This window comes from Schistocerca americana, chromosome 6 (genome assembly GCF_021461395.2).
Source record: "Schistocerca americana isolate TAMUIC-IGC-003095 chromosome 6, iqSchAmer2.1, whole genome shotgun sequence".
Taxonomy (NCBI): domain Eukaryota; kingdom Metazoa; phylum Arthropoda; class Insecta; order Orthoptera; family Acrididae; genus Schistocerca; species Schistocerca americana.
This window is the reverse complement of record NC_060124.1, coordinates 605,993,100-606,015,473: the sequence shown is the minus strand read 5'-3', so window position 1 is coordinate 606,015,473 and position 22,374 is coordinate 605,993,100.

Sequence of the window (22,374 nt, the reverse complement as noted above, 5' to 3'; positions counted from 1 at the left end):
ATGACAAATTTGAGATCAAAGTACCAAAGAACATATATGTTGAATGCTAACAACCAATATAGAAAACATGACATGAAAGCACAAGCATAATGCAGAGCAGAGTGATACACTTGACATTCTGAAATATAGCTTAAACTCCATGTTTAGTTGGTGTTTCAAAGAAACAGTTGATGTCCAGCTGGAGCATCCAACCAAAATATCTCCTATCTGACTGATGCCTTTCACAGACTAATCAGTCAATGCATATACGAGGGCAATTCAGAAAGGAAGGTCCAATTGGTCATGAAATGGAAACCACTATGAAAATGAAAAATGTTTTATTTGCAACATTTAGCTACAACTTCCAGCTAGTTATCTACATAGTCGCAGATCTGACTTAGACATTTGTCATAGCGTTCTACCAACTTTCCAGTACCCTGGTTGTAGAGGCAGCTACCAGTGCTTTCCACCAATTCTCTATGCTGGTATACAGCTCGTTGTCTGTGCCAAAATGTTGTCTTCATAGCCAGCAGTTTATGCGAACTGAGATGAAACTCAGGAGGAGCCAATTACAAGCTGCATTGTGGGTATTCAAACACTTTCCATTGCAAATGCTGCAGGAGCATCTTCATTGCCCCTACAGAATGCAGCTACATTGTCTTGAAGAAGGAAATATATGACAGTTATGTTACGTGGGCTACATAGCTTCAGGGGAAGTGTCTCACCAGGCACTTGGACTTGGTGGGAGACACTATTGTTCTAGGCATCTTTATGTGCTCACTGTGCATTCAGAACTGAAAAGAGCAATTTGATGCAATTGGTGGGTGTACTAGAGACATTGCCCAACACATCTATGCAAAACTTCATCAGATTTTCACTGTGGTTTCCATCTTGTGACCGGTCACACCTTACTTACCGAATAGTCCTCATATCTCATCAAGACTGTGGTCATCTGTAACCATGCAGCCAAAAATCCACTAATAATACTATTGTCACCTTAGGACAACAGCAAGCAAAATACTACTAAATCATATAAATTAAAAGCTTTCAGAGACAACATCAGATTTACTGCAGAGAATGGGATTCATTATAGTCAAGATAAAGTAAATAATATGTAAATCATTGCAATCCATAGAATGTGTGTCATGTATAAACTTCAAGTAGCAGGCTATGTGTATGCAATGTAATTTATGTCAATTGTCACTAAAAGTCTCCATAATAATCATGCTGAACATTCAATCATATATGTATGAAGTATTTCAGATTTGCATGACACTGAATAATTGTAAAATCATAAAGATGTGAAATAATACCAAATGTTATACAAGCGACCAATGTTATATCACAGTTTCTGCTGATCTACTAGTGTTAAGTAGGCAAATGCATGTGTATTATCCAGTTGGCTACACTTCACTTCAAAATTCATATTGTTGCCAGTCCCTATCAGTGTAGATTAGATAAAATGCTATTTTCAAATCAGTGAAGCACTTCATATACCAAGAATTGGTTAAAACATGTGACAAGAAACTAAGTATTAATGATGCAAATAAGGAATGTAGTACTGAAGTATAAAGATGTTGATGCAGATACTACATTAGCTGGGGCCCTTGTGCTTGCCAGACACATAGTACACACAGAGACTGTACCCCCCTGAGGGTTGATCATATTAAACCTCAGAAAATATCATGAAAGCAAAGTGTATTAAGCAAATCAATGTAATGAATCAAATAGATAATCAAGGTCAACATAAAACCAAAGGAGAGAAGTTTATATGAATATGTATGTGAATGTAGTACTGATGTACAGCAGTGTTGAAGCAGCTACTACATTAGCTGGCCCCTTGTGCTTGCCAGACACATGGTACACACAGAGAATGTACCCTGTTGAGGGTTGCTTTCTATTACCCCCAACTCAGAAAATTCTCTAACTCCTTCACAACCACCTTCCTCTTACAAATAGGCACTCCATAAGGCTTAATGAAAAATGGTTCATGTGGACTCAGTTTTAACTTACACATGTAATCTATCACCCTGCCTGGATTGTCACTGAAAATGCTATTATATTCCCACAGGGATACCTCCAAGTCACTTTCTTCACTGGTACTTAAATTATATACTGAACTCAGTTTGTTCAGTACTAATTGGGAAAAGTCTTCACTAACCACTCGGTTATCGAAATACTCATTATCTTCACGTAAATAATTTCTGTCATCAAATACTTCTACTCCTCTTAAATTATTGCTACAATTCTCATCACACATTTCACCATGAACACCAGAATTTAGATCAATAAAATCTAACTTTATATTTAACCAATAAAACCTAGCATTAACTCTCAATATCCAATCCATCTCTAACATTCAGGTCAGCTATTACCAGACATCCATATTCAAATACAACATTACTGACAGCATATGAAATTAATGATTACCTACTGATTAATTTACTAAGTTTAGTTTAACACCAGTAACTGGAAATTCATTATACTATTCAGTGTTCCTCAATCTATCTCTTAATTTACCAGACACACCACTTACCGGGCTACCAGTGTCCAATAGGTAAACTCCCTTCCAGTTGCCTATAGATATTTCAATATAAGGACTGCCAAGTATTTCATGCTTATCACTTCCATCCTTTTCTGCCAATGAATTGTCTTCAGTGCCCTACAATTTCGGAACCACGCTGCTGCTACGGACACAGGTTTGAATCCTGCCTCGGTCATGGATGTGTGTGATGTCCTTAGGTTAGTTAGGTTTAAGTAGTTCTAAGTCTAGGGGACTGATGATCTCAGATGTTAAGTCCCATAGTGCTTAGAGCCACTTGAACCCTACAATTTAATCAGTATTTACTTGAACAGCATTTCCTAACTTAGGTTGTAGAGTACTTAAAGGTAGCTTACAACTAGAGTGTGTGTTTAATACTATCACAGTAATCACCTTTTCCTACAGACTCATTCTCTTCCAATTCTTTCAGTATCTTATCACTAATTAACTCTTCTTGTTCCCCCATACTGTAACAACATTGCCGTACCTCACTGACCTCAGTGGGTGCCAACTGATTTCATGTACCTGTTTTTCTGACTCCAATCCTATCATTACATTACTCATATCATTGTCTAGTACTTAGACTTAAACTATACCATCTAATTCATCATAAAATATAACGTCAGAGTCATCATCAATGGTCACAAAATACTCATTTGTAACATCCTCTGCACCTACATGAACCTCAACTTTAACTACACGTCTCCACATCAAGATCACTATCAAAAGTACCAGAACTTGTGTCAGCAGGCACATAAACATAATTCAACTTAGGTATATGATCATTGCTTTTCTCCACATCTTTTTCAGACAACACTGAAAATTCATCATCACAAAATTAGCTAACTAAGCCATACTCATCAGCATCATCATAAATGTTACTTTTGTATGTATGTATATATGTATAGAACTGGGGACCTAGAAACGATGGAGAGACTTCATCCCCACTATAGCTCTCAATGATACACAACCCCACAACAGGCTACAGCAGTCCACACTGAACACAGGGTTATTGTGCGGTTCGGCCCCCAGTAGAACCCCCTCCCCTGGGAATGCCTCATTCCAGAAAAGTGTAACCCCAATGTTTGCATATGTGGAGACAGTGTTTGTGTAGCAATCACAGAGATAGTGCAACTGAGATGGAATAAAAGGAACCTGCCTGCATTCGCACCTTAAAAACCAGGCTGGCCGGCACACTGGACCTCGACACTAATCCACCAGGCAGATTCGTGGCAGGGACCCGCACGCCTTCCTGCTCAGGAAGTGGTGCATTAAACCGCATGGCTAGACAGGCAGGCAATGTTACTATTACTAAACACACAACTATCATCAAATAAGTTAGTTGAATCATCCATACTAAGATTAAATTTATTTTCTACTTTACTTGTATCTACACCCATTTCCATGAGCATGAAGCCATAAAATGCTTTTTCATAATCAACTCTGTTTATCTGGTAATTATTGCGTCTATTGTGGTGTCTCTGACCTGAACTTCGCCTTCCTCTCCTACCTATAGCCTGATTTCTGTAACTGTTCTTCACCTCAAACTAACAGGCTCACGATGAGGTGCTTACCTGTTTTCCTGATTACTATTTTCATAAGATCTGTTACCATTTCACCTCCATCCCGTTCATTCCCATTATTATTATTATCATTATTACTACTCTGGTTGTGATAGTCATTACCAAAATTATTATTACTTATACTACCATCATATCTATTATTATTGCTCCTGTTGTTGTTATTCTGGTGGTATTGTGATGACCCCCTTCAGAAAATTGTGCTCCCAAGCACGATATAATTTATCTACATATTTCAGAAATTCCTCAATAGTGTCATCTGGTCCATAAACAAGACTCCACTGATAATGGCCAGGTAAACACCATTTCAGTGCATCAATTTCAATTTGGATTAATTCATCTAGTGGTTTCTCTAAGTGTGCTGATGTCCTAAGCTGCTTTTCTCAAAATTCCCGCATTCTCATCTCTCCCTTTTGAAATCTACTCCCATTCAAAAATTCTGATTTTATTCACGCCTTCTCAATTTCTGACCAAAATTTGTTTAACAGTAATTTTTCAAACTCTTCAAATGTCATTTCTTGGTTACCATGTTGGTTAGCCAAGGATAATGCTTCTCCATCTAAATATTGTTTAGCAAATTTCGCTTTCATATGTTCTGGCATGCCTGGTGCAAAGCTGTCCTTGCACTGGTACAAATAATTGACAGGGTGTAGTTTAAAATCACACAGAAAAATTTTCATTATAACATTATTGCAATTGTTTTGATACATATTATTACTGTATTAGTGTCTAGATTTACAACTTTAGAGTTGACTGTTTGAAGATTATTTTATACTTCATTCACTTTGCTGATTTCATTTTAGTCTCTCATCAATGAAATTATTTTCAGTTTTAGTACAAGTTTGTATGTTATGCAACTCTGATTTTCATCTGTCGAGTTCATCAGTGACAATGTTTTCTGTTCTCTTTACTCATTGGTTGACTACGGCACCATATTTGTTAACTAGCTGTGATTCAGTAACAGCTTGGTTCTTAAAACAATCCATTGTAGATTCTATGCTGTCTACTCTTTATTTACACTATTTATTTGTCTATTTGCCTTATTAACATCTTCCAGAATTGCTTCTAGTTTCTGAGTTTCTGGTCCATTTTTACGAGAATATTGTCTATTTTTCTAAAATTATTTTTGGCGTCCTCCCTTTTTTTATTTTTTACTACCTAATAATTTAAGAAGTTCATCTAATATATTTTCTGATTGTTGAAATCCATGGAAAGGTGAAATTATACTACTTGATGGATTCTCGTGGCTTTGAGTGTTTAGATTCGGTGTCGATGCATGCAGCTGCTGACCCAATCTTGTTGTGATTCCATCTTGGTCATGTATAGAAAACATACTGCGACTACTCACTTTGACTAATACTGCACAACTTGATGAGATGAGAAAAAAAAAAAAAAAACACTTCCAATAACTATCTTTCCTATAATAATAATAATAAAAAGAAAGGAAGACTGGTGTTCAAGGAAAGATGTGTTTAAAAGTATATGTAAGTGTGTCTCCACTCTTAATGAATTTCAACACAAACAGCCCCAGTGCAATGTATCTACAGGGTACAACCATGAAATTTGATGAGCTACAAATTATCCTTTCAGAAAGAAAGAAATATCAAAGTCATTTGCCTAAACAAACATTGGGTTACAAAAGTTTCAATCGCAGTTTTAAACAAATTAGTAAACTTTACAGTAGCTAACAGTTGTTTTAGGAAAAACAGAACCCATGTTGGCTCCTGTATACCAATTAACAACTTGTTAGAAAATAAAGAAAGAGACAATTTTAATTTTCTTAAAGAAGAACTTAAATATGAAAGTTGCTGTACAGAGCTAGAACATAATAATAATATTACTAGCTCAGCATATAGAGAAGTGACTAAATTATTCTTAGAGAAATTCCAATGCCTCCTACATTGTTGTTGTTGTTGTTGTTGTTGTGTTCTTCAGTCCTGAGACTGGTTTGATGCAGCTCTCCATGCTACTCTATCCTGTGCAAGCTTCTTCATCTCCCAGTACCTACTGCAGCCTACATCCTTCTGAATCTGATTAGTGTATTCATCTCTTGGTCTCCCTCTACGATTTTTACCCTCCTTGCTGCCCTCCAATACTAAATTGCTGATCCCTTGATGCCTCAGAACATGCCCTACCAACCGATCCCTTCTTCTAGTCATGTTGTGCCACAGGCTCCTCTTCTCCCCAATTCTATTCAATACCACATCATTAGTTATGTGATCTACCCATATAATCTTCAGCATTCTTCTGTAGCACCACATTTTGAAATCTTCTATTCTCTTCTTGTCCAAACTATTTATCGTCCATGTTTCACTTCCATACATGGCTACACCCCACACAAATACTTTCAGAAACAACTTCCTGAAATTTAAATCTATACTCGATGTTAACAAATTTCTCTTCTGCAGAAACGCTTTCCTTGCCATTGCCAGTCTACATTTTATATCCTCTCTACTTCGACCATCTTCAGTTATTTTGCTCCCCAAATAGCAAAACTCCTTTACTACTTTAAGTATCTGATTTCCTAATCTAATTCCTTCAGCATCACCTGACTTAAATCGACTTCATTCCATTATCCTCATTTTGCTTTTGTTGATGTTCATCTTACACCCTCCTTTCAAGACACTGTCCATTCCATTCAGCTGCTCTTCCAAGTCCTTTGCTGTCTCTGACAGAATTACAATGTCATCTGCGAACCTCAAAGTTTTTATTTCTTATCCATGGATTTTAATACCTAATCCAAACTTTTCTTTTGTTTCCTTTATTGCTTGCTCAATATACAGATTGAATAACATCAGGGATAGGCTACAACCCTGTCTCACTCCCTTCCCAACCACTGCTTCCCTTTCATACCCCACGACTCGTATGACTGTCATCTGCTTTCTGTACAAATTGTAAACAGCCTTTCGCTCCCTGTATTTTACCCCTGCCACCTTCAGAATTTGAAAGAGAGTATTCCAATCAACATTGTCAAAAGCTTTCTCTAAGTCTACAAATGCTAGAAATGTAGGTTTGCCTTTCCTTAATGTATCTTCTAAGAACTGTCGTAGGGTCAGTATTGCCTCACATGTTCCAACATTTCTACAGAATCCAAACTGATGTTCCCCAAGGTCGGCTTATGTCAGTTTTTCCATTCGTCTGTAAGCAATTTGCGTTAGTATTTTGCAGCTGTGACTTATTAAACTGATAGTTTGGTAATTTTCACATTTGTCAACACCTGCTTTCTTTGGGATTGGAATTACTATATTCTTCTTGAAGTCTGAGGGTATTTTGCCTGTCTCATACATCTTGCTCACCAGATGGTAGAGTTTTGTCAGGACTGGCTCTCCCAAGGCTGTCAGTAGTTCTAATGGAATGTTGTCTACTCTGGGGGCCTTGTTTCGACTCAAGTCTTTCAGCACTTTGCCAAACTCTTCACGCAGTAACATATCTCCCATTTCATCTTCATCTACAGCCTCTTCCATTTCCATAATATTGTCCTCAAGTACATTGCCCTTGTATAGACCCTCTATATACTCCTTCCACCTTTCTGCTTTCCCTTCTTTGCTTAGAACTGGGTTTCCATCAAAGCTCTTGATATTCATACAAGTGGCTCTCCTTTCTCCAAAGGTCTCTTTAATTTTCCTGTAGGCTGTATCTACCTTACCCCTAATGAGATAAGCCTCTACATCCTTAAATTTGTTCTCTAGCCATCTCTGCTTAGTTATTTTGCACTTCCTGTCGATATCATAGACTGACAAAAGAAAAGAGGGGGGTGAAAATGTAATTGCTGCTGATTTTAACAAAGATACAGTGAGTGAAACAAACTTGTCAACTAAGTTTATTGACTTAATTAAAAAATATGGCTTTATTCTAAATTTCATTGTTTTTGTCAGAGTAAATGAGTGAACTGCAATGTGTATAGACAATGTTTTAATGAATTATATATTTAATGACAGCCAAATTCTCTTTAGACCTAGGCATTTCAGGTCACTCCTCATGAGCCATGGACCTTGCCATTGGTGGGGAGGCTTGGTGTCTCAGCAATACAGGTAGCCATACCATAAATACAGCCACAATGGAGGGGTATCTGTCGAGAGGCTAGAGAAATGTGTGGTTCATGAAGAGGGGCAGCAGCCTTTTCAGTAATTGCAGGGGAAACAGTCTGGATGATTGACTGGCCAGTCCTTGTAACATTGACCAAAATGGTCTTGCTGTGCTGGTACTGCAAATGGCTGAAAGCAAGGGGAAACTACAGCCTATAATGAATCACCATCCTCTAAGATTAAATTTTTTTTTTTTTTTAAATAGAGATAACTCATATCATGGATACTATCGATTCTTGCATAGGTTAAAATTATTTCACCTGTTTCATTAACAGAATTCATATGATTTTGTATATAATGTATTATATTTCAGGCCAAACCATATAAAAAAGAAATTAATGTGTTACAATAGATATATAATAACAATTAAAATTAGTCTTCTTATAGAAATATTTGAAATTACGAAATTTCTGGTATACTTAAAATTCATATTATTAATTGTACAGTCTAACTCTAATTATTAAATTTATTTCTGAATTTATTTATAAAATAATGATATGATTTAGTGAAGATTCTTCTTTGATAAAGAAAGTTAGTAAACTCTTTTCCTCTGTAAACTCTTTGGAATAATGTGGGTACCACAGAATGTATGTGGTGGTGGACATGCCTCTGATGAAGCAGACAGTTTCTAAGCTTGTCAACAACAATGTAATTATTGGTTTTTTGAATGTGGAAAATGTAAAAATGGTGTTATGTTGAAATATGTGACAAAGAATAGTATTCAAGTATAATACAGGCAAATCTTCATCAGTTATTTAGTCATCAAGAACCTACAAAATCTAAATTTCAGCTGCAAGAATGTATCCCTAGACAAGACCTTGAGCCATTGACAACAACAACAACGAGATAATGAAGATAAGTAAAAAATTATATCTAATGCCTCTTGAAGCTTTCAAAATTGGTGCAAGGATTGAGAATTTTAATGGTGATGTGTGGGAGGGTAAGATTACAAGGCATAATTTTTCCTGAATGCATGCAGCTTTAGTTCATGGTTAAATGATGACAGAATCCACTTGGGTAAAATATTCCAGAGGTCAAATAGTCCCCATCCATATGGGACTACTCAGGAGGGCATTGTTATCAGGAGAAAGAAAACTGGTGTTCTATGGATCAGAGCGTGGAATGTCAGATTCCTTGATTGGGCGGGTAGGATAGAAAATTTAAAAAGGGGGATGTATAGGTTAAAGTTAGATATAGTGGGTATTAGTGAGGTCAGTGGCAGGAGGAGCAAGACTTCTGGTCACATGAATAAAAGTTATAAATATAAAATCAAATTGGGGTAATGCAGGAATAGGTTTAATAATAAATAAGCTGCTGAATAGCATGTTGTTGTTGTTGTGGTCTTCAGTCCTGAGACTGGTTTGATGCAGCTCTCTATGCTACTCTATCCTGTGCAAGCTTCTTCATCTCCCAGAGCCTACTGCAGCTTACATCCTTCTAAACCTGCTTAGTGTATTCATCTCTTGGTCTCCCTCTATGATTTTTACCCTCCACGCTGCCCTCCAATACTAAACTGGTGATCCCTCGATGTCTCAAAACATGTCCTACCAACCGATCCCTTCTTCTAGTCAAGTTGTGCCACAAGCTCCTCTTCTCCCCAATTCTATTCAATACCTCCTCATTAGTTATGTGATCTACCCATCTAATCTTCAGCATTCTTCTGTAGCACCACATTTTGAAATCTTCTATTCTCTTCTTGTCTAAACTATTTATCATCCACGTTTCACTTCCATACGTGGCTACACTCCATACAAATACTTTCAGAAACGACTTCCTGACATTTAAATCTATACTCAATTTTAACAAATTTTTATTCTTCAGAAACGCTTTCCTTGCCATTGCCAGTCTACATTTTATCATTTTATGTCCTCTCTACTTCGACCATCATCAATTATTTTGCTCCCCAAATAGCAAAATTCCTTTACTACTTTAAGTGTCTGATTTCCTAATCTAATTCCCTCAGCATCACCCGACTTAATTCGACTACATTCCATTATCCTCGTTTTGCTTTTGTTGATGTTCATCTTATACCCTCCTTTCAAGACACTGCTGAATAGCATAGTGGATGCATTATTGTAGCCGAGATAGACGCAAAGCCCATGCCTACCACAGTAACACAAGTGTATATGCCAACTATCTCTGCAGATAATGAAGAGATTGAAGAAATGTATGATATGATAAAATAAATTATTCAGACAGTTAATGGAGATGAAAATTTAATAGTCATGTGGGACTGGAATTTGATAGTAGGGAAAGGAAGAGAAGGAAAAGTAGTAGGTGAATATGGACTGGAAGCAAGGAATGAAAGAGGAAGCTTGTAAATTATAAGACATTTCCAGGGGCAAAAGTGGACTCTGACCACAGTTTATTGTTTATGAGCTGTAGATTAAAACTGAAGAAACTGCAAAAAGGTGGGAATATAATGAGATGGGATCTGGATAAACTGACAGAACCAGAGGTTGTATAGAGTTTCAGGGAGAATATCAGGGAATGATTGACAGGAATGGGGGACAGAAATACAGTAGAAGAAGAATGGGTAGCTCTGAGGGATGAAGTAATGAAGGCAGCAGAGGATCAAGGAGGTAAAAATATGAGGGCTAGTAGAAATCCTTGGGTAAGAGAGGAAATATTGAATTTAACTGATGAAGCAGTCAAAAAGGAATACGAACGTGTCAAAAATGAGATCGACATGAAGTGCAAAATTGCTAAGCAAAGATGGCTAGAGGACAAATATAAGGAGGCAGAGGCATATATGACTAGGGGTAGGATAGATACTGCCTACAGGAAAATTAAAGAGACCTTTGGAGGAAAGAGAACTACATGTACGAATATCAAGAGCTCAGCTGGAAAACCAGTCCTAAGTGAAGTTGGGAAAGCAGAAAGATCGAAGTATATAGAGGGTCACCCTATACAAGGGCAATGTACTAGACGGCAATATTATGGAAATGGAAAGACCTAAGTCAAAAAAAGGCCCCGGGAATAGACAATGTTCCATTAGAGCTACTGATAGCCTTGGGAGAGCCAGCCATAACAAAACTTTACCATCTGGTGAATAAGATGTATGAGACAGTTGAAATACCCTGAGATTTCAAAAAGAATGTAATAATTCCAATTCCAATGAAAGCAGTTGTTGATGGGTTGAAAATTACCAAACTATCAGTTTTTAAGTCATGGCTGCAAAATATTAACACAAATTCTTTACAGAAGACTGGAAAAACTGGTAAAAGCCGAACGCAGGGAAGATCAGTCCGGATTCTATAGAAATGTTGGAACATCTGAAGCAATACTGACCCTATGACTCATCTTAGAAGGTAGGTTAACGAATGGAAAACCTACATTTCTAGCATTTGTAGACTTGGAGAAAGCTTATGACAATGTTGAGTGGAATACTCTCTTTAAAATTCTGAAGGTGGCAGGGGTCAAACACAGGGAGGGAAATTGTATTTACAGATTGTACAGAAACCAGATGGCAGGTATTGGATTAGAGGGGCATGAAAGGGAGGCAGTGGTTGAGAAGGGAGTGAGAGAGGGCTGTAGCTTATCCACAACATAATTCAATTTGTTTACTGAGCACGCAGTAAAGGAAACAAAAGGAAAATTTGGCGTGGGAATTAAAATCCATGGAGAAGAAATAAAAACTTTGATGGTTGCAGATGACATTTTTATTCTGTCAGAGACAGCAAAGAACCTAGAAGGGCAGCTAAACAGAATGGAAGGTGTCTTGAAAGGAAGGTATTAGATGAACATCAATGAAAGCATCTACATCTACATCTACATGGTTACTCTGCAATTCACACTTAAGTGTCTGGCAGAGGGTTCATTGAAATATTTTCATACTACTTCTCTATCATTCCACTCTCAAATGGCGCGTGGGAAAAATAAACACCTGAATCTTTCTGTTTGAGCTCTGATTTCTCTTATTTTATTATGATGATCATTTCTTCCTATGTAGGTGGGTGTCAACAAAATATTTTCACATTTGAAAGAGAAAGTTGGTGATTGAAATTTTGTATATAGATCTCATTACAAAGAAAACTGCCTTTGTTTAAGTGACTGTCACCCCAACATGCATATCATATCAGTGACACTCTCATCCCTATTGTACGATAACACGAAATCAGCTGCCCTTCTTTGCACTTCTTTGATGTCCTCCGTCAATTATACCTGGGAAGGATCCCACACTGCACAGGAATATTCCAACAGAGGATGGACAAGTGCAATGTAGGCTGTCTAGTGGGTTTGTCACATCTTCTAAGTGTTCTGCCAACAAACTACAGTCTTTGTTTTGCCTTCCCCACAATATTATCTATGTGATCTTTCCAATTTAAGTCGTTTATAATTGTAATTCCTAGGTATTTAGTTGAAATGACAGCCCTTAGATTTGTGCAATTTATTGTATACCCAAAATTTATCAGTTTTTTTTTAATACCGATGTGGATGACCTTGCACTTTTCTTGGTTTAGTGCCAGTTCCCACTTTTTGCTCCATACAGAATTTCTTTCTGGATCATTTTGTAATTGGAATTGATCATCTGATGATTTTACTAGATGGTAAATTACAGCATCATCCACAAACAATCTAAGGGGCTGCACAGATTATCACCTAGATCATTTATGTAAATCAGGAACAGCAGAGGGCCTATGACACTACCTTGTGGATCACCAGAAATAACTTCTGTTCTGCTTGATGATTCATCATCTATCACTATGAACTGTGACTTCTCTGAGAGGAAATCATGAATCCAGTCACACAACTGAGACGATACTCCATACGCATGCAGTTTGATTAATAGTTGCTTGTAACGAATGGCATCAAAAGCCTTCTGGAAATCTAAGAATATGGAATCAATCTGAGATCCCTTGTTGACAGCACTCATTACTTAATAGGAATAAAGAGCTAGCTGTGTTGCACAAGAAAAATATTTTCTAAATCCGTGTTGGTTATGTATCAGTAAGTCATTTTCTTCAAGGCGTTTCATAATGTTTGAGTACAGTATATGCTCCAAAATCCTACTGCAAATTGAGGTCAGTGATATGGGGCTGTAATTCAATGGGTTACTCCTATTTCTTTTCTTGAATATTGGTGTTATCTGTGCTACTTTCCAGTCTTTAGGAACGGACCTTTTGTCAAGTGAGCAGTTGTATATGATTGCTAAGAAAGCTGCTACTGTGTCTGCATACCCTGAAAGGAACCTGACTGGTGTACCATCTGGACCAGAAGACTTGTCTTTCTTAAGTGAATTGAGTTGTTTCGCAACACCTAAGATATCTACTTTTATGTCACTAATGCATACAGCTGTTCTGGTTTCGAATTCTTGAATATTTACTTAGTCTTCTATCGTGAAGGAATGATGGAAAACTGTTTTTAGTAAATCCGCTTTAGTGGCACCATCATTGGTAACATTTCCATTGCTATCACGCAGTGATGGTATTGACTGTTTTTTGCCACTAGTGTACTTTACATATGACCAGAATCTCTTTGGGTTTTCTACCATATTTTGAGACAACGTTTCATTGTGGAAACTATTGAAAGCATCTCGAATTGGTGTCTGCACTAAATTTCGAGCTTCCATGAAACTTAGCCAGTCTTGGGGACATTGCATTCTTCTGAATTTGGCATGTTTTTTTCGTTGCTTCGGCAACAGTGTTCTGACATGTTTTGTGTACCATGGTGCATCAGTCTCATCTCTTATTAACTTATGCGTTATGTATCTATCTATTGCTGTCGATACTGTATCTTTGAATTTGAGGCATATCTGGTCTACACTTACATAATTAGCCTGGAAGGAATGGAGACTCTCTCTTAAGAAGGCATCAAACTAATTTTTATCTGCTGTTTTCAATAGATGTATTTTGTGTTTATTTTTAGTGGTTTTGGTTGATATGGTTTGGAGCCTCGCTACAATGACTTTGTGTTCACTAATCCCTGTATCCATCATGACGCTCTCTATTAGATCAGGATTATTTGTGGCTGAGAGGTCAAGTGTGTATTTGCAACCATTTACAACTCATGTGGGCTCATGAACAAATTTTTCAAAGTAATTCTCAGAGAAAGCACTTAGTACAATTTTGGAATATGTTTTCTGTCTACCACTGGCATTGAACATGTTCAAATGTTTCAAATGGCTCTGAGCACTATGGGACTTAACTTCTGAGGTCATAAGTCCCCTAGAACTTAGAACTACTTAAACCTAACTAACCTAAGGACATCACACACATCCATGCCTGAGGCAGGATTCAAACCTGCAACCGTAGCAGTTGTGTGGTTCCAGACTCTACCGCCTAGAACTGCTCGGCCACCCCGGCTGGCTTTGAACATGTATTTTTGCCAACAAATCGAGGGTAGATTTAAGTCTCCACCAATTATAACTCTATGAGTGGGGTACTTATTTGTAATAAGATTCAAGGTTTCTTTGAACTGTTCAGCTATTATATCATCTGAGATGGGGGGGTCGGTAGAAGGACCCAATTACTATTTTTGTATGGCTGTTGAGTACAACCTCTACCCATAGTAATTTACAAGAACTATCTATTTCAACTTCACTACGAGATAAACTACTACCAACAGACACAAACATACCATTACCTACTTTATTTAATCTATCCTTTCTGAACACTCTTTGTGCCTCTGTAAAAATTTTGGCAGAATTTATCTCCATCTTTAGCCAGCTTTCCGTTACTATAACAATTACTATTCTGTGCCTTCTATCAGTACTTGAAGCTCTGGTACTTTTCCAACACAGCCTTGACAATTTACAACTACAATACTGACTGCTGCTTGGTCAATTCTCATCGTTTCTTTGCCCTGTACACTTTGCGACTGCAGCCCTTTTTGAACTTTCCAAAGACTGTCTAACCTAAAAAACCACCCAGTCCACACCACACAGCCCCTGCTACTCATGTAGCCACCTCTTGACCTATTTAGCGGAACCCAAAACCCCACCACCCTATGGCGCAAGTTGAGGAATCTGCAGCCTACGCTGTCACAGAACCATCTGAGCCTCCGATTCAGACCCTCCACTCGGCTCTCTTCCAAAGGTCAGTAATCATTCCTGTCAACAGCACTGCAGATGGTGAGCTCTACTTTCATCTCACTAGCAGGACTGGCAGTCTTCACCAACTCAGATAGCAACCGGAAACCGGAGAGAATCTCTTCCAATCCATAGCAACACTCATCATCAGTACTGACATGAGCCACCACCTGCAGTTGGCTACACCCTGGACCCTTCATGGCATCTGGAAGGACCCTTTCCACATCTTGGATGACTCCCCCCGGTATGCACACAGAGTGCACATTGGCTTTCTTCCTGTCCTTAGCTGCCATATCCCTTAGGGACTCCATCACCTGCCTAACATTGGAGCTCCCAAAGACAAGCAATCCCACCCTCTGCACTTGTCTGGACCTCTCAGGGAGACTGGCCACTGCTACAACAGGCGAGGCTGCCCTTGCTGGTCAGAAGTACTTTCACCAGTGGGCAGTGCCTCAAACCTGTTACGGAGGCATAAGGGTACAGCCTTGTGGCCAGCACCAACTTTCGCCTTCCACCCAGTGATTCGCGACCCCGCCACAGTTCGCCAATCACCATCAGGCAAGTGTCGTCTGGCAGGGACGTCTGAATCTGAGGGTGCAGTGGCATCAGAGATCCAAGGTGGTTCTACAGGTTCCAGAGGCGCCAAACCACTCACCTCGGGTGTCCCAATGTCACTGCGGCCCAGGGCAACAGCCTCGAGGCTGTCAACTGTGGCCAACACAGCTTCCAGCTGTTTATGGATGGTGGTCAATTCCCCCTGATTCTGTACACAACAGGTGCAGTCCCTATCCATCCCTAACAAATTTTTTTTCTCTTTTATCTCACAAGCTGTTCAAAACAAACAGATGACTGATTACTATGCAAATTTACACTACACGGGTAGTAAAATGTGATGCTATAACTCTCAAATAGTATAATATGCCTGAAATTTGTGAATTAAACTATGCAAGTACCCAAAAACATGTGAAGAAATTAAGAATTAAATTATGAAACAAATAAGTGAGCTAAGAGTATGACTTGTTGCTGGCTGCTGCTTGTCCAATAGCAGCAGAGAGGTCACTGGCTGTGACCATCTGACACTGGCCGTTCAAAACAAAAACAGATGTCTGATGACTACTTGAATTTACACTATTAAGGTATTAAAATGCGATGCTATAACTCTCAAATACTATAATATGCCCAAAATTTGTGAATTAAACTATGCAAGTACCCAAAAACACACAAAAAAATTAAGAATTAAACTATAAAACAAATAAGTGAGCCAAGAGTGCAACTTGTTGCTGGCTGCTGCTTATTCAATGGTGGCAGGGAGCTCACTCAAAACAAGCATACTGTAAAGTAGTTGAATGAAGTCAGGTGATGCTGAGGGAATTAGATTAGGAAATGAGACACTTAAAGTAGCAGATGAGTTTTGCTACTTGGGGAGCAAAATAACTGGTGATGGTCAAAGTAGAGGATATAAAATATAGACTGGCTGTGGCAAGGAATGCGTTTCTGAAGAAGAGAAATTTGTTAACATCAAGTATAGAATTAAGCGTCAGGAAGTCTTTTCTGAAATTAATTGTATGGAGTTTAGCCGTATATGGAAGTGAAACAAGGATGATGAATAGTTTAGACAAGAAGAGAATAGAAGATTTCAAAATGTGATGCTGCAGAAGAATGCTGGAGATCAGATGGGTAGATCACATAACTAATGAGGAGGTACTTACTAGAACTGAGAAGAAGAGGAAATTGTGGCACAACCTGACTAAAAGAAGGGACCAGTTGGTAAGGATGTTCTGAGGCATCACAGGATCACCAATCTAGTACTGGAGTAAATTGTGGAGGGTAAAAATTGTAGAGGTAGACCAAGAGATCAATAAACTAAGAAGATTCTGAAGGTTGAAAGTTGCACAGATGAAGAAGCTTGCACAGGATGAGTGGCGTGGAGAGCTGCAACAAACCAGTCTCTGGACTGAAGACTACTTCAACAACAACAAAATCTTAGATCACTGTGCTTTGCTTATGATATTACTAAAAATAAATAAAGAAAATAGAAGGAGACATTTCATGAAAAAACAGTTCAGTGAAGAAATCATACACTTGTTGAGCAAGGTAAACTGGTCATTACAACATGAAAGTTCATGTTCAAAAATTTTGAAAAGTTTTTAAACAGCTTTTTGCATTTTTTCAATGAAACTTTTCACCCATAGCCTGTCACAGAAAGACAGGTAATAAAGCAGATTACTTCTGACATAATACTGTCTACAGCTATGTGCTGAGCTGACATCCAGTAACAGTCCTGAGTTAGTTAACTATGTTAAATCATATAAAAAATATTTAGGAAGGTTGTAAAAGCAGCAAACGAAATGGCAAATACTAAATTTATCGAAAAGCACAGAAATAAATCAAAGGCAGTATGCACTGTTGTGAAATCTGAACTTGTAATCAACCCTAGCAACCAGGAAATTTATAAAATAAAGATACAAGACAAAATAATTGTAAATCCTGCTTAAATATCGGAAAATTTTAACAAATTTCTTTTAACAGTAGCAAAATCTGATGTTAATGTAGATGTAGACTCCTATGAAGGTAATGTACATTTGTTTGGATCAAATCAGAGCAAAAATGAGTCTGATTAAATTTGAGAAAGTAACAGTCAAATATTTAGAAAAGCTATATTATGCCTGAAAATAAAAATTCTGTCAAATGTCATGAAATACCTGCCAAAGTCATCAAAGCAGCACTGTCTGAAATAATTAATCAATCACTTGAAGAAGGGTGCTTTCCAGGTGTTCTAAAATGTGCTGATGTGAAATCATTATTTAAAAAAAAGGTTCTAAGGAAGATGTGGGAAATTACTATCCAGTTTCCCTTCCTCCTGTGTTTTCTAAAATATTTGAAATGATTGTTGCAATCCAAATTCAAAATTTCAGTCACAAATTTTATATACTCTCAAAAAGTCCGTTTGGTTTCAAAAAAGGCAAAAGTACAATTTATGCAATCCATTTATAAATAAAGTTAGTCTCACATTAGATAACTCACAAAAAGCTGCAGGAATCTTCTGTGACTTATCTAAAGCATTTGACAATGTGAATCACTCACTATTATTATATAAAATGCAAAAATATGGAATTACAGGCAATATCTTACAGTGGTGTAAATCGTATTCGATAAAGAGATAGCAAAGTGTAGTCATAACATCTAACAAAGGGAAATATTCTTCAAAATGGAGAACTATCTCACAAGGAGTAGCACAGGGTTCAATTCTAGGCCCAATGCTTTTTCTTTTTTACATAAATGACTTACCCATAAATATAAATTTGAAAAACACAGATTATGCAGTTTAAGACAAAACAGTCTAAAATAAATGATTTTCCAACTATACACAGAATTCTGGTATTAAGCAAAGCAGGATGTGTTAAATTCTTAGGAATTCAATTGGACAGACATCTGTCATGGTCCTCACACATAGGCTATTAAAAAATAAACTGAACAGCTTGGCCTTTACTGTGTCAATCTTAGCCAATTTCACTGCTATAAACATAAAAAAAGGCAATAGCAAGATATGGCATTGTCTTTTGGGGAAATGTTAGCAATTTTTCAGAATATTAACTTTACAGAAAAAGAACATGTGTAGTGCAAAGCCAAGAGAATCTGGTTGGCCACTATTAAGATACTTAAACATAAAAAATGTTTCCCTCACTGTACTTATACGATATAATTCTTTTCACAAGTAATAATCCAGAACTGTTTGCTGCAAATAACTTCAGGCATGGATATGAAACTAGAAACAAAGAAAGTTTCATGTTTCCTACACATAGACTCAATCTTTTCATGCAGACCCCACAATATATGGAGATGAAAAAATACAATAACTTAAAGAAGACAAATTTTTTAAAGACTTAAACTGATTCAGTAAAAAGAAAATTACATAGCAGTCTGGTTCAAAAATATATGACTCTGGTACAAAAATGCTATTACATTAGTGCTGAATTTTTTAATGATGATCTTACCATATGAGCAGGATAAAAACTAATATGGTATATATTCAGATATTTCATAGGTGTAGTAAATGTTGTATTTCATGTACAATCTATTATAGTTACAAGGATGGCGAGTCTCCTGTATGATAAATCAATGATTTAACATGTATATTTCAAGACAATAAAATTCTTATTCCAATTGCAAGAATTGTTTCACACTGGCAAATAAGTTGCATCCTACCCATTGTTTCCCATTCAACACTTTAAAAATTTTTGAATGAATCTATTGGGCTCCTCATGTTGACACAGCATCTGTTAATTACACCCAGTCCCTCAGATCAAAAAATAAAAAGGTAATAAAATGATTGAATTTAAGTTTCAAAGTAACATTTCTTTGTCTGGTTAACTAGGCACTAAAGAATCCGTTCCAAAGTTAACTGATGCATAACTTAGAAAACAATCAAAATAGTCATCCAGAATATTTGATGGAACTCACAACTCACCTCACTGTCAAATAAATTTTGGGATATGATTCTTGAAAATATCCAGGCTTTACACATTTTTAAAAAGAAATTAATGTGTTCAAAATAAGTTACTGTAGCATATTCACAGGTTAAATGTAATCAACAATTCTCTTGTCGCTAAAAACGTATAAAGACTCGATGCAGAAGGTCAGTTTCAAATAAACACAGGTTTTGAGATTTATATTTCTTCTCATAACTAATGAATGTCAAAAGTTAATGCTTATGTTCATATGATTTCAACCACAGTTAGTTCAAAAGATAAAATTTCACTTTATCTTACATAAATGCAAGTTCCAGTCCTGCCTTCCCACAACTTCAAGGATGCCCATACATTTAGGTAAGGGGGGGAGAGTGTCACCCCCCCCCCCCCTTTCCATAGCTTAGGGAAACAAAAAGGTAGGTAGGTCAGGTATTTTTCTTTCTAGAAAATGATGTGAAAGTCAGTATTATGTAGGTTTTTAACAGGGTTGGAACTTGAACTTTTTTGTACCTAATTAAAAGTTACCATTCATCTCCAACAATATTGAAAATGCTCCATCTAATCAAGTCCGAGTCACCCCTCCCAACCTAGAAACTATTGTATGGGCACCCTTCCACAACTGTTCTCTACTACTATTCAACAAAGACTCACTCTCCTCTCTACCAAATTAAACAAGTCAGTGATTTATTTTATAGTAAGTCAAAGTTAATGTTTACCAAAAATCAATATTTAAGATATAAATAATTTTCATAGGTATAAAAGAGTAATCTATTCTTAAACATAATTTCGTACTGAAGTTTTGATAGCTGAATGGTGCTGAATGTTAATTATCTATAACATTCTTAACAGTCAAAAAATGAAAGAAATTGATTTCCAAAATATTATTGAAAAAATATAAACAAATATAACAAAATTCAGACAAATGTCTCCAAACAATGACCTGATTCTGGAAGCTCCCAACAAAGACATAAGATATGCAATTTTCAAAAAAACATACATAAAAGAAATGGAACCAGAGGATTCACTTAACAGAAAATAATAGTTATCTACTATTCAACATGAGTCCCTATGGTACCAATTCATTGTAATCTGTGAAATCTATATCCATTTTTGTAGCTGCCATGATAAATTTAACTACCATTCTACATTTCAATAAAATCACTCTCACAATTCCTTCATGTATGCAGTGACAAGAACACATTACCATCACTGAACACTGACAGTTCTGAAATTCAAAGCCAGAACACAGTTTAATATCAGAATCATATATACACTATGCACTAGCAACAACTCTCAACATTAACTTGCTAAATGAGTTTGTTTATATGGAGTTACATTCAGTTTATGCATGTTATTTTCTTTTCTTTTGTACATCACAATGACACTGAAGATTCTAGGTTGTGCAGCTTTCTTCACTCTCTCTCTTACTTATCTATCTATCTATCTATCTTGCTGTTCTCTCTAGTGAATCCCTTCTTCTTCTAATAACTGCCATACATAAGCATATCTGTGTTGTCATTTTGTATAGATAATCAGATAGTTGAATTTCAAATTGTAGCTTCAAGAACTAAGTTGAATATCATTGCAGAGGGGGAACCCTCTGCTTTCTTCACTAATGCCTAACATATGTAGGTTTCTTGAGTGAGTAACATACATTTAGTTGGTATACCATCTAGCATTTAATTTAGCATTTCTCACTACTAAGACTGCCAAAGGTCTGCTTGAAGCCCACACAGAGGCTATGATGCTCCATTTTAAACCATCCAGTCACATTAATGTGACCACTGTCTATGATTGAAGTTAATGTGCAATAACCACTCATAGATGACAGGAGACAGCACTAGCAGTGGAAGCTACATAAAGCATGCTTCAGATGCGGCAGAAAACAGTGCAGTTGTTGTTGTAATTCAGAAGTGGAGCAGTTTTTTTCTGACATCCACAGCCCAAGGGTGGAAGCATTCCAAAAATGGCTAAGTTTGTAAATTGTTTGCATGGCACTGTGTTTAAAGTATACTGTGCAAGGCAAAATGGCACTATCTGAAATGGAGCTGAGGCAACTGTGTTTCACTATAGCCCATATATTAAGGGCGTTGAGGGGGTCCAGTTCTATTTAAGTACAAGATGTTCATTCACATCAGTATTGCAGAATATCAGCAGCTAAACTGTCATAAACTGTTTCAGCATTTAGAATTGGGACGCACGCTACAACTACAGCAAATTCTGAGGCTATAGTGGTATTTAGTGGTTTTGTTACTGGATGACCTCAAAACACAGGTATTTAAAGAAAACACAGAACAGAATTACTTATACAGAATCAATGAAAGTGAATTTTCACACTAGCCATTTGCCAATGTCACAATGAAAATTTCCTAAGAATCTCAGATCTGTGGCACAATTTACATTTGCCTTTTTAAAAACTACACAATAAACATTATTAGCTCAGATCTGTGGCACAATTTACATTTGCCTTATTAAAAATTACATAATAAACATTATAATTTCAAATCCAGTTCAATTAAAAAGAAAAAAATATGTACTCATCATCTAACAGTAATCACGAGAGGGTTTAAGAAACACAGTATAGTAAAAATAGGCCCACCAAAAGGACTCAATATTCAAAGCATTGGGAATAAGGATAGGATGGCTTCCAATATTCATAGATGGGCTGCACCCCCCCCCCCCCCCCACT